We start from the raw sequence: 14,766 nt of genomic DNA, 5'->3' as shown, positions 1-14,766 counted from the left end.
TTAGAGTACCTACACACAACAACACCATTTTTAAAATTTACCTGTAAGTACTCAAATGAACAGATATAATTCCTTGATGTTCTAGAGAAAAAAATCAGAAATGGGGCAGATGGCTACTAGCCTGTATAGAAAACCAAGTAGAAAGAATTCCATATTACATAAAAACAGCATGCATCCAAGACATGTTAGCAAAAACATTATGAAAGGGCAGTTCCTGAGAGCCTCAAGATTACATAATAAAAATGATGAGTTGGAGTGCTAAGAGGAGAACTACTTGATAGAGGACATAACCAGGCAGAAACAGACATCAACATAGAAGGAGTATATCAAGAACGTCAAGGGAAGGGTAGACCTTACTTCTCAGAACAAACTACATGAAATAACCCTGAAACTGACTCCAGGGATGAGAAACTCCGGTTCCCCATTACATATGCAAGTGATGTCAGTCAATTTTGTGATATATTTAGGAAGAACTGGAACATATTGTTAGCCACTAAAGAACTTGAAGGCGTCATAGACTCTGGACCTCACTTCTCATTTACAAACAAAAAATCACTTAAAAGGCAGCTATGTTATAAAACCCAAACACAAGTCCCTGAATGCATCAGATAGGATGGGGACATATATATGCAGGAACTGCAGAGCTTGTAAGTACATTTTCTCATCCAGCACTTTTGTACATCCACAGCAAAAGTTTAGAACTGAATTTAATTTCTATTCAGACTGCAGGACTAGAAATATAGTCTATCTTAGTTTTTGCCAACATTGTAAAGTTTTTTATGTGGGCAAGGCTAATAGAATGCTCAAAGAATGCATTTTAGAACATATGAGGGACATAGTAAACAAAAAGGAGAGTAATGCCTTAGCTAAACATGTAGAAGCTGAAGGGATGCACCATGTTTTTAAATTTTTAGTTTTAGAAGTTCTGGAAGACAATATCAGAGTGGTTGACATTAGAACAGAACAGAAGAGGCCGAGGAAAAATGGATTCTGCAACTAAATGCAGACAAACCCCCGGGCATTAATGAAACTGTTTTTTTGAAACCATTTTTAAAGGCAAGAGCCTTAAAGCACTAATTCCCTACTACATGGTTCTATAGGCATTCACATTTAAACTTGTATACTGTTTTTAACAGTTTTATGTCTATTTATGTTTTTTTCTACTATTTTTAAATTAACTGAGTCTGATATAAATATTTAATTGTTTGTCTTAACTGATTGGTCACTTTGAAAGTATATATATCAAGGAAGGCATGGGATGTTTTATTAAGTCTGATGAAGTGACCTGGAAGGTCGTGAAAGTGCTCACTTTGTCCTTGCAATAAAGAATTTTCCTTCTACTGTGGCAGTTCGACTTTTTAGACATACTACTGGCTACCATAAACAGATTCTCTCTTTCTCACAGCATTGACAACCACTTAAATAATATCTGGAAATGAAGGGAATAAAAAGGAGGTTGCTGTGGAGACCTGAAAGCCTTCTGCAATGTGCTCTACGGGAAAGAAACTCGATCAAAGAGTCACTTCCCACCCACCCCTCCTCCCGATGCATCATATCCAGGACTTCCTCAGAATTGAGATATTAAATGGGGACACTTAAAAATCATTATTTTCCTTATCATTAGTACCAGCAGCTGGAAACTGAGTAAGAAAACCAAAGTGCTTCTGCTTGCATGTGTCTTTCCTGTGATTTTTTTGGAAAAGGGATTCTAAAGATGCAGGAGGCTTGTATCTGTGAGCAGAAAAAGATATCGGGAATTGCAATAGGTTCTGGTTTTATCTATGCTTGAGAATGACTAAATGCACAGCTGCAGGTATGTCAAAGTATGTTTTTGATGGTACTGGTTCAGTAATGAAATTGACATCAAGTACTGAATTGGCCTTGAGATGATGAGTCAAATTGGGGGGGGGGACTATGTTGGCACCCAAGCATTGATTTGGGACTGCTGAGGATAACTCAAGTGTCCTAAGTTTCAGGCAGCAGACATACATAAATGTCCTGTCCCTTACAGAAACAGAAGGCAAAAGGACAACAGAAAGCCCTGTGGGTAGGGTTACCACCTGTCCCACTTTGCAAGGGACAGTCCCTCTTTGGGCAGTCATGTCCTGCAAAAAATTTGTAAAAATGGCCAATTGTCCTGAGATTTTTAGGGCAAAATTATTTACTATATTTATGTAATAGTTTCATAAAACAGTTATTCTCTATCTGAAACACCTAAATGTTATCAGAAACAGAATAAGCAACTAAAATGCTACAAGAATAAGCTTTTATTTAGGCAAAAAAGTGAAGTTCTGTCTTTTGTACTGGTCATGGGTATGTTTTGGCCTGCAAAATCTGATGTTTGTACCACAATTGTCCCACTTTGGGCATTTGAAAAGGTGGCAACACTACCTGTGGGTAGCTTGAAGACAGCCACTGTAAACCTTTTGTAATCAAACTCAGTAATGACAGGGATCAGGGCTCACCTTGGTGTAAAAGGCTAAGGGGTCAAAAGCTCCAACTGCAAAATTATTGAAACCTTTTTTGTCTGATCCTGGATCATTACAACTACTTAAACTTTGAGCCTCAAAGGTTAAAAGCAATGAAGTAGTAGTCTTGACTGTATTTTGGTCTGGAACCTTTATGAAAGTGTCATACACTCTTGTCTGACTTCAGAAAAGAAAGACAAAGATTTATTTCTGGGCCATTTAGGTGGCCTGTGAGTTTTCCTAAAGGGAGAACAGCATAGCATCTCAGGGCTTTCAAGATCAACTTTATGGAAGGCCTTGACATCAAAGAAGAGCTAGGTTTGGCAGGATCAGTGGCCACTTTTTGTGTTTTCTTAGAGCTACAGCCACAACTGGCTCCATCTGTGCTGGATAGCAAATAAAGAAAACTGTTTATAAATACAACACTAAGCAATATTGTGTTTCTCTTAAAAACAAATGACTGACTTACTGAGGCCGTCCTGGGGAGGAATTTTCTTCAAAAAGGGAGAATGACAAATGAGTTTATAAATCCCACCCAGTGCCACCAAATATGTTATAGCAGGGTTATTGTCTGTTGATTCACAACTTTGAATGGCAAATTAATACTACTGGCCTTAAAGACATGTAGTAAATATGCACTGCTGCCTCAGGTAATGGCAAACACATGTCACATGCAAATAAGCTTTTCACTAAACAGCGAGAGTCAATCTCTAGTCACCTCAAACTTCACCTATTTTAAACACTGCCCGGTGCATTCCAGTGCATTCTTACAAACAGTATTTAAAATCTGTCCAAAACTATTGTTTTCAGAAATAAGCACACACAATATTTTCCAGAAAGGGGGGCAAATGACAACTCTCCACTACTAATACCCTTCTTCCCCAATTATTCATAATACTGTCACGAACCAGACTGCCCTGGTAAAAAAGAATAAAACTATCTTTCACTTTTAAAATAAGCCAAATATCTGGAAGGTTGTCACTCTTTGATAGGTGGATACCAAACAGTTAACAGTACCAAATCAATGCAGAAACAATTAAGCTCATAAATAAATCACTACCCACAAGCACTTAAAACTTATTTACCTGAAATAATTAAAATAAAAGAATATCATCTGAACATTCAATATGCAAACGGGAATAATTTTGCACAAAATTTAAAAATAAATGTTCTAAACAAACAGAATACCTTCTGAGAGCTATGGCGCAAGTTTAGGCTTCCTGCTACTATCTAACTCATTCCCCGAGGGAGCCACATATTACCAGCATAGTCCTGAGTATTCAATCTTGAAGTAAAATAGAGATTTTCTCAGGAAGAATATACTTCAGGTGAAGAGATGGCTGCAAGCAGTAAGCCCAGAAATGAGCCACATTTTCAAAAAATATTGGGCTTCCATTGGAAGGGGAACTGGGAAGGATAATGAACACACACACCATGTACTCAAGACACTGCTTTCCCCTGCTGCCTGTTCAACCTGCTGTGAATGTCTAGACTGCCCCACCAGGTTCCTTTTATATGCATGTGTAGTATCGGGGCATCCCCTTCTTATGCAACTGTGCCCAGATAGCTTGGAAAAGGTCACCTTTTTCCCATCCCCTCAGTAGTGTTTCAATTCCAATCTGTTAATAACAGCTTAATGTTTTCAAGCAAAGTACTAAGTACTTGCTCCCTTATCATAAAATCTCCCAACATTTCAAAAGTAGCAACCTGAATCCACTTATCCACAAATGGGTAAGTGCTTTCTTTCTGTAATGAAATAGCTAGCATTGCCTTATGCCTTGCTTGTATGTTCTCCAACCTTTACTTGTAAGCTTCAGGTTCTTTAAACTGTGTCTCTTGTAGGCCCTATCTTTTGCCCTAATTGCCAGCTTCATATCCCTTATCTTCACACAGTTGTTCAAAGTCCTGAGTATTCCATCTCTAATCCATTTCCATACCTTGTTTACTTATTCAGTTTGCTTCCAGTCATCTAACTCACCTTTGACCACCTGCCTCAGGCCAGCTCAATATTTTCTTCTACAATCCCACGCCTTTGTATTTGTCTTTTTATTTTCATCTTTTCCTCTTCCTCTAAACCATACACTGCTGCCTAATGCTCTCAATCTGAACATCCATAACACCATTTGCATTCTTTACGACAAACTTCCAGATATATATCCTTTCTGGTGCAGTACTGTATCAACTGGCTGAATCTCTCACAGTCTAAGATCTTAACTGACTCTTGTTCCCTCTCTACCATGGACTTCAGAATCTCCAAGTCTATTCCTGACGGACTGAAATCACAAATGTGTACTACCCTCTTCTTCTTCCTACCTTACTTCTTTCACTTTGCCCATCACTTCTCCTACTTGTTTGTTGTACTTCACTGATAACATATTATATCAATCCACCATATCTATCTCTCCCTTCTTCTAACTTAATACCAGGGCACTTGCCCCACCATTCCTGGTTTGTATTTCCTGCTCTCTTTTTCTACATCAGATGCTCCTTTCTGGAGGCTGCTACTCCATCCTGATCTCTTTGGTCTCTATCATTTCTTAGCTGTCTATACCAAGGCAGCTCAGTGTCCCACCTCATCTTCTCACTGGCCTAGGTTTCTGTAATATCAACAATGTTCACCCACCCATCTTGCATCACCACTTGCAGCACCCACATCTTTGTGCCTACACTCCTTCCACTGCAGAGTACAACTGCCAAGCTATAATCCAAGTCAGTCATGTTCATTCCTCTGATATGATCTGTATCACTTTTTAACATTCATCTACTGCCTAAACACTTACCCCCCCACTTCTGCTTCTGTTACCTTCACCCCCCCAATTATACTTTAAATGCACTGCTGTTGAGATGCACCCTTTCAACCAGGAACTAAGCACTGCTGTCCCTTCTGAACTAAGATGTAGCCTGTCCCTTGCACACAGCTGGTCCCACTGCCAGATTTCCTCCCATTCATACCACCTAATTATCTCTTCCTTGCCTATTTCTGCACCCAATCATTGTGCTTCATAATTTTCTCTTTCCATTGAACGCTGATTGCTGGTATAGGTAACACTCCTCAGCAAGCTACCACCAACCTCCCCTTTTCTAATATTTTTCTACCAGCTCACTGGCCCTGACTGCTGTAATCTCCCATAACAGATCCTTGGTGCTTATGTGCACCCCAACATGTGCCCACTTCTTCCCTTTAGTAATCACTTTGCTTACCTCCTCCCATGTCTTATATAGTATAATCCCTGAAACTGGTTTCACTGAAATGTAGTCTCTTTTCTCACCTGCCTAGACTCTTTATCCCCTTTGTGATTGAGTTTTCAATCAACAAAAACCTCAACTGTTTTTTCACACTGTCTCTCTGCCCCTTTGATTCCTTCCTCATGCTGCTACCTCTAAAAACTGTAAGATTTCCACCTCAGTCATTCATACTCCTCCTCCTTCTCCTCAATGTCTTTACTGATTGTCTCTCTTGCTACGGTGCATACAATTTCTTTCCCATATCTCCTATGTGTTTGCTACAGCTTTCCACTGTTCTGTCTCTTTTGCCATCTACCTCTCCCTGTTTACCTCCCTTCTGCTTAACTTGCACTGTTAGTCCCTGTCTGAACACCTCTGGTTCTCGCTCACCCCAAAACACTTTTCACAATGGTTTTGTTCTTCTTATCCCTTCCTTGTAGGGCAACATCTCTTCACATTACTCTGTGCCACATCATTCGTTTGTACTTCTCTCAGAGCTTTTGTCCATGTTCTCTTGTCTTCTGCCTAACTTTTCTCAGACAATACCATCTGCAAATCTAATGTTTCTTCTTTTTCATGCCTACCTATCCAGTCAACTAACATCTTTAGCTGTCACACTGCAGTATGAAGCTGCCCCATTTTCCTGCAATCTATACACCCACTGCTACACCAAAGCTCCCAGAGTCAAACAGGTGCTCTATATTGTGAACACCTCACAAATTTCCCCCTACTCATTTTGTCCAGTTTGTGTTATTCATTTCATGTCCATTCTTGAATCCCTAGCTTTTTCCTTTTATTTGTCTTTTGTCTGTACAATTTTCCCACCTAGCTAGGCCTTTTGTATTCTCTTTATAAGACAATACTAAGAACTATGTCAGAGATTTTAAAAGGAAGTTAGGAAAAGGGATTACTGCAGTGTCTACCTAGTAGGTGGGAAATAAGAAAGGAAGGGTAGCTAAAGTTTTATACATCTAAGGAAGGACCTTGCCAGTATGATCTTGTAGTTCATGCCAGTACATGAAAATGAAGTAATACTGTATGGGGTCTCTAAAGTAAAACTTCAACAAGGGACAATGGGTTTAAGTCAAAGGGTACTTTTACCTGGCAGCCCTTAAAGATTAAACATTGTCCTGTTTTGCTTAACTTGTAAAAGTGCTGTTTCTCAGCTCCTCCCAGAACCCATATAGAGTTAATTTCTTTGCAATAGAATGAAATAAACATGTTTGCTAACTGTCCCTAAACAAAAAAAAAACAAAGTAAAACAACATTGTACTAAACAAAAGCAAAAGACCAGAAAACAAAGTATACAAACTATAAACCAAAAACCACCTAAAACTTCTAGCATTAAACTCAAACTGCCCTTTTGTCTCAAATTAGTATATAGATAATACTGTAAAGCCTAAACCCTAAAGCAGGACTCAAACTATGTAAATACAAACTCATGCACATGCAGGCCTTCATGCTCCTCTTTTCTATGCTATTCCCTCCGTGGTATTCTCTAATCTAATGTACACACCACTCCTATTACTTTTTTAAAACATAACCATAGCACACAAACTATTCAGAAGTATGCTGTAGTGAAATGTAAAGCTAAGCAGAAGTGCATTAGATCTGCATGTTAAACTCCGTATTTCGACAAAAGTAATCTGATATTATTTAACCGATAGTACTAAAGTTTTATAATTGTAACTAGCTGTGCATCAGCACCCACATAACTACACAACTCTGTTTGTGTTGCTAACATACATTAACTTTGTAATTAGTTGTTCATTTGCACCTGAGTTGTGGCTGAAAATGGTCCTAGAATCAGCCGTGCTACATGTCAACAATCAATAACCTTGACCTGTTCTGCTTACCTTACTTAAAAACACTGGTCTTAAATAAACACATACATGTGTACCTACTTCTAGTTCCCTTATAAAAAAACACAGTTTACAGATATAAACCACGTCCTGTTCTGATTACCTTATATAAAAACATTTTTTCTCAGCTCGTTCTATAGCTCGGATACAGTCCACACTACTGCAGTTAAAAGATTAAACACAATTGTTTGCTAAGAACCAGGGTTGCCACCTATCTGTTTTTTTTTTTTTTTTCTGGAGTACCCGGAAATCAAACTGATTATCCAGCAGTCCAGAAAACACTGTACAAGCTCCTGTATCTGTTTCAAAAAACAAACAATCGGACTTTGTTAAATCTGCAGATTCATTATGCTTTTATTTTAAAAAAACATCACAATTGTGAGGCAAACCAGTAAAAGAGGATGTTCCTACTCTCCCCAATGTGCCTATGATGTCACAAAATGGGTATAAATTGGGCAGGGGTGAGGGATATGGGTGGGATTATGGAAGGTACAAGGGGTATGGCTTTGGTCCAGTTTCGGCTCCAACGAAAGGTGGCAACCCTACTAATAACATTATAATAAAATGAGACCAAAAGACAAGAAAACAAAGTATGCAAATTATAAACCAAAAAATAAATAATTAGTCAAATAGCACTTTAACCTGGTAACCCTTACAGATGAAACCTTGCCCTTCTCTGCATGCATACCTTAAATAAAAATGTTGTACCTCAGCGCCCCAGACAACTCAGATACTATTAATCTTTTTGCAGCCAAGAATGCAACACAGATGTTTGCTAACTAGCCCTAATCTACATTTTGTTTTAACTCCAAGAAAACCAATTAAAGTAAAAGAACACATTATGCAAGAAAACAAGAGTGCATAAATGATTAAAAAAATCAAAACTACCAAAGAGTGATTTTACCTGCAAAGACATTACAGCTTTATTCTGTTTTCATATTTATAAAAGTGTAAAAATGTTGTTTCACTGGTCTTCCCACAACTCACTTACAAGTAATTCCTTTACAGTCAAAAAATGCAACACAAATGTTTACTAACTGGTCCTAACCAAGACTTTTTTTTTTATTTCCAAGAAAATAAAATTTAAAGAAAATCCACACTGTAATAAAACAAGGGCTAAAGACAAGAAAACAAAACATACAAACCAGAAACCTATAAAACAAAATGAAAATAAGTCAGAGTACTTATCATACAGTTTAATTTATTTAAAATATGCAGTGCCTTACCCGTGCCTTTCAAATGCTCAAATAAAATTATCAATCATATCCCTCTTTATAATGACAAAACATTATTCCTTTATTATTAAGCCCACCATTGGATATACTGTCCCCTTTGGTATGTACCTCATTAAGCACCTAAACTACTTTCAGAAACCTGAGTGTTTGCATGCCTAACGAATCTCAGGTTTTAGTACTCTTAGCTACCCTGAGAAATTAAAAGCCCTACCTTCAACTCAATCTCACATTGGCTCCTGAGGAAGGATCTCTACATAGCTTTATATGCTATGAACAACCCAACACATAAAGAATTCCTTCACTTAAACAGAACCAGTGGTAAAGCAAACACCTACTCTGGAGACCTAAACCTACACCACCACATCAGTAAATCCAACTGGTGCAACAAGTACCTAAGACAACACATCCCCATTTCTGGAACAGGCTTACTTTACACTTGTAGCAAAGTACTTTCCTAGCAACCTTTAAAACCAGTCTGGATGAAAGGATGGGCAATCACATACTTTCATCTGGGATATAAGGGTGAAATCTACTTAATGGGGGACATTACCTCCAACCAGTACTGAGTAACATGGATGAGCATCTTTTTGGTCTTCCGAGTTATAATTATAGTTTTACCCCCTATGACTTTGATGAGGGGACAGCTTCACCCTCATGCTGACACTGCTTTGCACTTTTTTCTTTTTCCTCTCGTTCTTGTCTTCCTGTCTTTAAACCTTATGCTGTTTCATTTTCTCAGCAGTTTCGATATGTCTCATTTCCAGCTTTAACTCCAGGTTTTATTTATTTTTTTAAGTCCAGACTGAATTTGATATTTCCCAGGAATGGAATGGAATACGTTTCTTTGCGCATACTCTGTGCTCACATATGCTCACAGCCACTATCAGGCTCCCTGCAGTTTCAGTTTCAGCTGTACTGAAGGCAACTATCATATCATCTTTTAAAAAATACCAAAACGTGTAAATCCAACAGCACCAAAAGAGAAAACAATAAAAACAGCCTTGAGCCACAGTCAGCAAACAAGTGTCCCTTAAACCAGTACTTAAGCAGAAGGTAGTTATTGTGTAACTTATTTAACATTTTGGTTGATGGTGTAAGCATTGTGTGACCTGATTCACTGTCCTGATTTTTTGTGTATGAGGATTTTAATAGTATTTAGTTAATAGTGTTAATATAATGAGTGACATTAATTTATTAAAAGGGGTGGGGGAGTTATTTATTGGAAACCTTTGACATATTTTCAAGTGTTAACTAAAGCTTAGATGACTGGTATAGAGTTTACTAAGGGTTAACAGAGATGAACGAACATCATTTTTTAATTGACGGTTATATATAAAGTTGCTAAAAATGTGGAGTTTTATCTGATGAAGTCTCACTTTTGAGACAAAAGCGCTTATCCTTATATATTTTTGTATTGATATTAAAAGTGTTGGTGACCTGCTGACTGTGGCTCGAGACTGTTTTTATTGTTTTCTCTTTTGGTATCATATCTTTAGTGACATAGGCACACAAAATTCCCTTTTCTTTGCATCCTTCAGTCAGATGTGGAACTGGAATTTCTTCATAACTACAGAGCTAATTTTGCTTATTTCCTAACTACTCTTACTGAAAAAATTAAATACTGCTGTGCAACTTGTACTGCTGTATAGTTAACCTTGTGGTTGCATGGGTACTTACACCTTCTGGTTAAAAAATATTTTGCAAGCTATCCACAGACAACAGATAATGTATGATGAAAAGGAATATAAATCCTAGCCACTGCCACCAGTAACATGTGATAAGTAGGGTTATGGTCTCTTGATGTACATCACTACAAGTCAATTAATATGTGAGGTGAAACTGGCCTTAAAGGCAGAGTACAGTTATCTGGGCAATATCCCGCATTTGGCAACCCCTCACTTACTCTGAAGTTGAAAAGCTGAGGATTGAAAACAGGAAAACAGTTCTCAAAAAAACATATTCTTCAGGCAAGACAAGGAGTTATTATGCATTAGCATAATATCTCTTTGATAAATTGTGCCAAACGTCTATTACAGTGCAGCCAAAAATGTTACTAGCTCCTTGCTATAGGTCCTAATAATATTGACTTGACTATCATTTAAGCAACCACAATTTGTGGCACGCAAGGTAACTATCATTTCAAATGGTATATATAGCAAACATTATCAGCTAGTCTAGCACTAATTTTAGATAAAGATCAATAGCCAGTTGGCATAATGGTTAAGGTATTTGCCTCCTATGCACAAGGTACAAGGGTCAATCCTGACCTCCAACCAATGCCTGTTTGGAGTATGCATGTTCTCCCTGTGTCTCCGTGGGGTCTCTCTCACATCTGAAAAAACATGCTGAGTGTTTCATCTCAAACTCACCAATGAATGGAGCTGTGGGCAGCAGCACAGACTCTACATGGTGCCCTATAGGGAAAAGAGTTGTACAGATCAACCGCTTTGGGCATCTACTGTGGTGCACAGTATCTTCAAGATAGAAGAACATGAATCACAGACTGGGGACCGTGGCAGGGTTAGCCACTCAGTATAAAATATGGCTCTAGGTGATTCGGTCATGTTGACTAATGTCACCAAAATGGGCATGGGTAGTTACCGGTTATAAGTGGGTTGAGGATCCGACCTACGTCAGGGACCCATGCTAACGGTGGGAGGGGTGTATGTGCCCCTATTGGCCAATGTGTGCCTGCCATAAAACCACTGCAGCCCTGGATCAATAAGCTACTGGCTGGCTGGTGTCTAGTTGCCCAGCCTGTGTTACCTGGGATAGCTCTGTTGAGCAAAAGCTGGATGTAAAACCAACCTGCCAAACATGAACTGAGAATTGCTACACAATGTAAGTTCACTGACAGGATGCAGCTTGGAAGTGACATGGTGATACGGAGAAGGCTGGACATCCTATGTATCCAAGAGATGAGATGGAAGGGCAGTACAGCAAAGCCACTTGGCTTAGTATCCAGACTCTACTACTCAGGAGGAGGACAGGTTAGAAATGGTGTAGGAATTGTAGTGAGAGAGACTCTTCAGAAGGCAGTGAGGAATATCATCAGAATTAATGAAAGACTCATGGCAATCAGACTCCAGTGTAATGATAGGGCAGTATTCATAATCTCAGGCTATACCCAATAGCAGGGTTGTGATAGTGAGGAAAAGAGTGCATTCAGACAGCAGATTCAGGATCTACTAGATACAGCAGGACAACATGAATTGGTACTGATAATGGGTGACTTGAATGCGCATATCGGGACAGACATAATAGGATACTGCCTGGGTCCACATGGGTGGGGCAACAAGAATAAAGGAGAAGCCATTCTAGACTTCTGTCTGGCAAATGGCTTGATAGGAGCCAACACATGGTTCAGAAAGAGAGAGAGTCACAAGATCACATACAAGAGTAGCCAACATGCAACTCAGGTAGTCTTCCTCATAGTAGGGGTACAATCCATGATTGCAAAGTCATCCCCAGTGAAACAGTCAGCCCACAGCATAAACCACTAATTGCCACAATCAGCTGCAAGCAGTGATCAGATAAGGCTCTAAGGTCAACAGAGGCCAGACTGAATACCCGGAAGTTGACTGGTGAGAAAGTACAACAGTTCAAGGAATTACTCAGGGCACTAGCACCCCAAAAAGAGGCAGAAATAGGTGGAGTTGATCAAGAATGGCAGCGCATAAAAACAGCATGTGTGGAGTTGATCAAGAATGGCAGCGCATAAAAACAGCATGTGTTAGGACTACAGAAAAGATATGTGGCCGAGCCAGGTATGGAAATAAGGTACATAAGGAAAGCTGGTGGTGGAATGCAGAAGTCCAGGAAGTCATCAAAAGAAAGAAAGAGTGCAGGAAGAAGTGGGAGATGGAAAAGACTGATCAGGCTAGGAAGGACTACTGGTTGGCTAACAAAGAAGCTAAGAGAGAAGTTGCAATAGCAAAGAATAGAGCATTGGAGGCAGTCTACCAACTTCTGGAAATTGACTCAGTAAGTGACACAAATAAACTACATCAGGTTGCAAGGCAAAGACAGAAAGATAAAGAAAATAGTCAGACACCCTTCATAAGGGATCCCAACAACAACCTGCTCACCAGTCCACAGGACATCAAAGGCAGATGGAAGGAGTATTTTCAGCAGCTTCTGAATGAAGAAAAACCCACAGAAGCTGTACTTCCCCAGAAACAGCCTACAATGAGTGAAGAAGAGGAGCCCACCCTAGAAGAAGTAAGAACAACACTAAGAAAATGAAGTCAGGGAAAGCAGCAGGATCAGATGAAGTCACATCAGGTATGAAAAAGATGCTGGGTGAGATAGGAAAGAAATGGTACCTGAGGGTACTAATAGCAGTGTGGAGAGATAGGTGTATCCCAGATGACTGGAGAATAAGCATATGTGTGCCAGCATACAAGAACAAAGGGGACATCCACAACTGTGGGCAGTACAGAGGCATCAAACTCCTATCACACTGCATGAAAGTTCTGGAGTGGGTGACTAATAAACGGATAGGCAGAACAGTAGAATGTAAGATGGGAGATGAGTAGTTCGGATTCAGATCAGGATGCAGCACAACTGACCCGATTTTTGCAGTGAGACAGACAATTGAGAAGAAGCTAGAGTTGAGGAGAGAGTCCAACTGGGCATTCCTAGACTTGGAGAAAGCATATGACAAGGTCCCAAGAAAGCTGATCTGGGCAGTACTGCGGTGGTTTTTAAGCCCCAGAAACACTGGTAGAATTAGTGCAGGCTATGTACAAGAACCCAATGACTCAAGTACACCAGAGTTCAGTTCTGAGCCCACTGCAGTTCATACTGACGATAGACTACATTAGTAAACAGGTTGGAGGGGGCAGATCAACAAAGTTGCTGTATGCAGACAATGTAGCATTACAGGCAGACTCAGAGTTAGAACTTCAACAAAGGATAGGAGAATGGAATGCAAAACTGAATGTACATGGGATTAAACTAAGCACAGATAAGATGGTGGTAATGGCAGCAAACTGGGGAAATCAGAAGAAGCTGAGAATAGAGATAGAAGGGAAGATGGTGGAACAGATAAACAGCTTCAAGTATCTGGGAGGGATGGTTGATGAAAAAGGAAGTCTGAAGGAAGAGGTCAAAGCTAGAATCAGAGGGGCTGCAGCCAGCTGGCATAGAGAGTCAGGTGTAGTCTATGACTGGAGAATGCCAAAAAGTTGAAAAGTAAGGTGTACAAGACAGTGGTGCAACCAGTACTACTGTATGGCACAGACACCTGGGCAGTAAAGGCAGAACAGTTGAAGAAGCCAGAAGTGATGGAAATGAAGTGCCTGAGAAAGGTGGTAGGATGCACACTGTGGGACAGACAAAGAAGTGAAGACATAAGAGCAGAAGCCAAAGTAGCTTCAATTGCATTAAAGATCAAAGAGAACAGATTATGGTGGTTTGGACACGTGTACATAAATGCAGAAGACAATCTGGTGAGGAGGATTTGGGAAAGACAGGAAGAAGGTAAGAGGAAGTAAGGACATCCAGCAAAGAGGTGGATGGATTGTGTGAAAGAAGATCTGCAACAGTCAGGCATGAGTGTTGAGGAAGGCAGGAGTGTGGCACTGAATCGAGAGAGTTGGCAGCAGTTAACATGATACCCTGACACCATGTAGAAAAAAATGGGAAAAAGGGGGGCTGATGATGATGATGATCAGCAGCTTTGAAAATCTGAACAGAATCTGCAAAGTTCTGAACAGGTATCTCTGTTTCTTTCTGCATGCCCCGGTAGGAAGAGGAAGCAACCCTTCAGTAGTTAGCAATCCCTCTCTCTCATACGTAAACACCAAATAGATAGTGATTACAGGCCAGTGCTGAACCACTGACCCTCAAACTGTGAGGCAAAAACCTTACCCCTAAGCTACCATGCTGCCATGTCTTTTATACAAGTCCCATCCAGCATTTCTTGTTAGCTTCAATTTTGAATGTTAGGAAATACTTTCTTGATTCCATAGT

The 14,766-nt window shown here is 39.7% G+C and overlaps 1 protein-coding gene across 5 annotated transcripts in view; it reads right to left on the bottom strand.

Moving 5' to 3' along the window:
* ATG4C (autophagy related 4C cysteine peptidase) overlaps positions 1–14,766 on the bottom strand; it is a 1,631,044-nt gene that overhangs the window by 414,212 nt on the left and 1,202,066 nt on the right. The window lies entirely within an intron of this gene.

This window comes from Protopterus annectens, chromosome 10.part0, assembly GCF_019279795.1.
Source record: "Protopterus annectens isolate FY-2018-M chromosome 10.part0, PAN1.0, whole genome shotgun sequence".
NCBI lineage: Eukaryota > Metazoa > Chordata > Ceratodontiformes > Protopteridae > Protopterus > Protopterus annectens.
The sequence above is the reverse complement of the archived record's forward strand: the minus strand, read 5'-3'. Positions and strand labels throughout refer to the sequence as shown.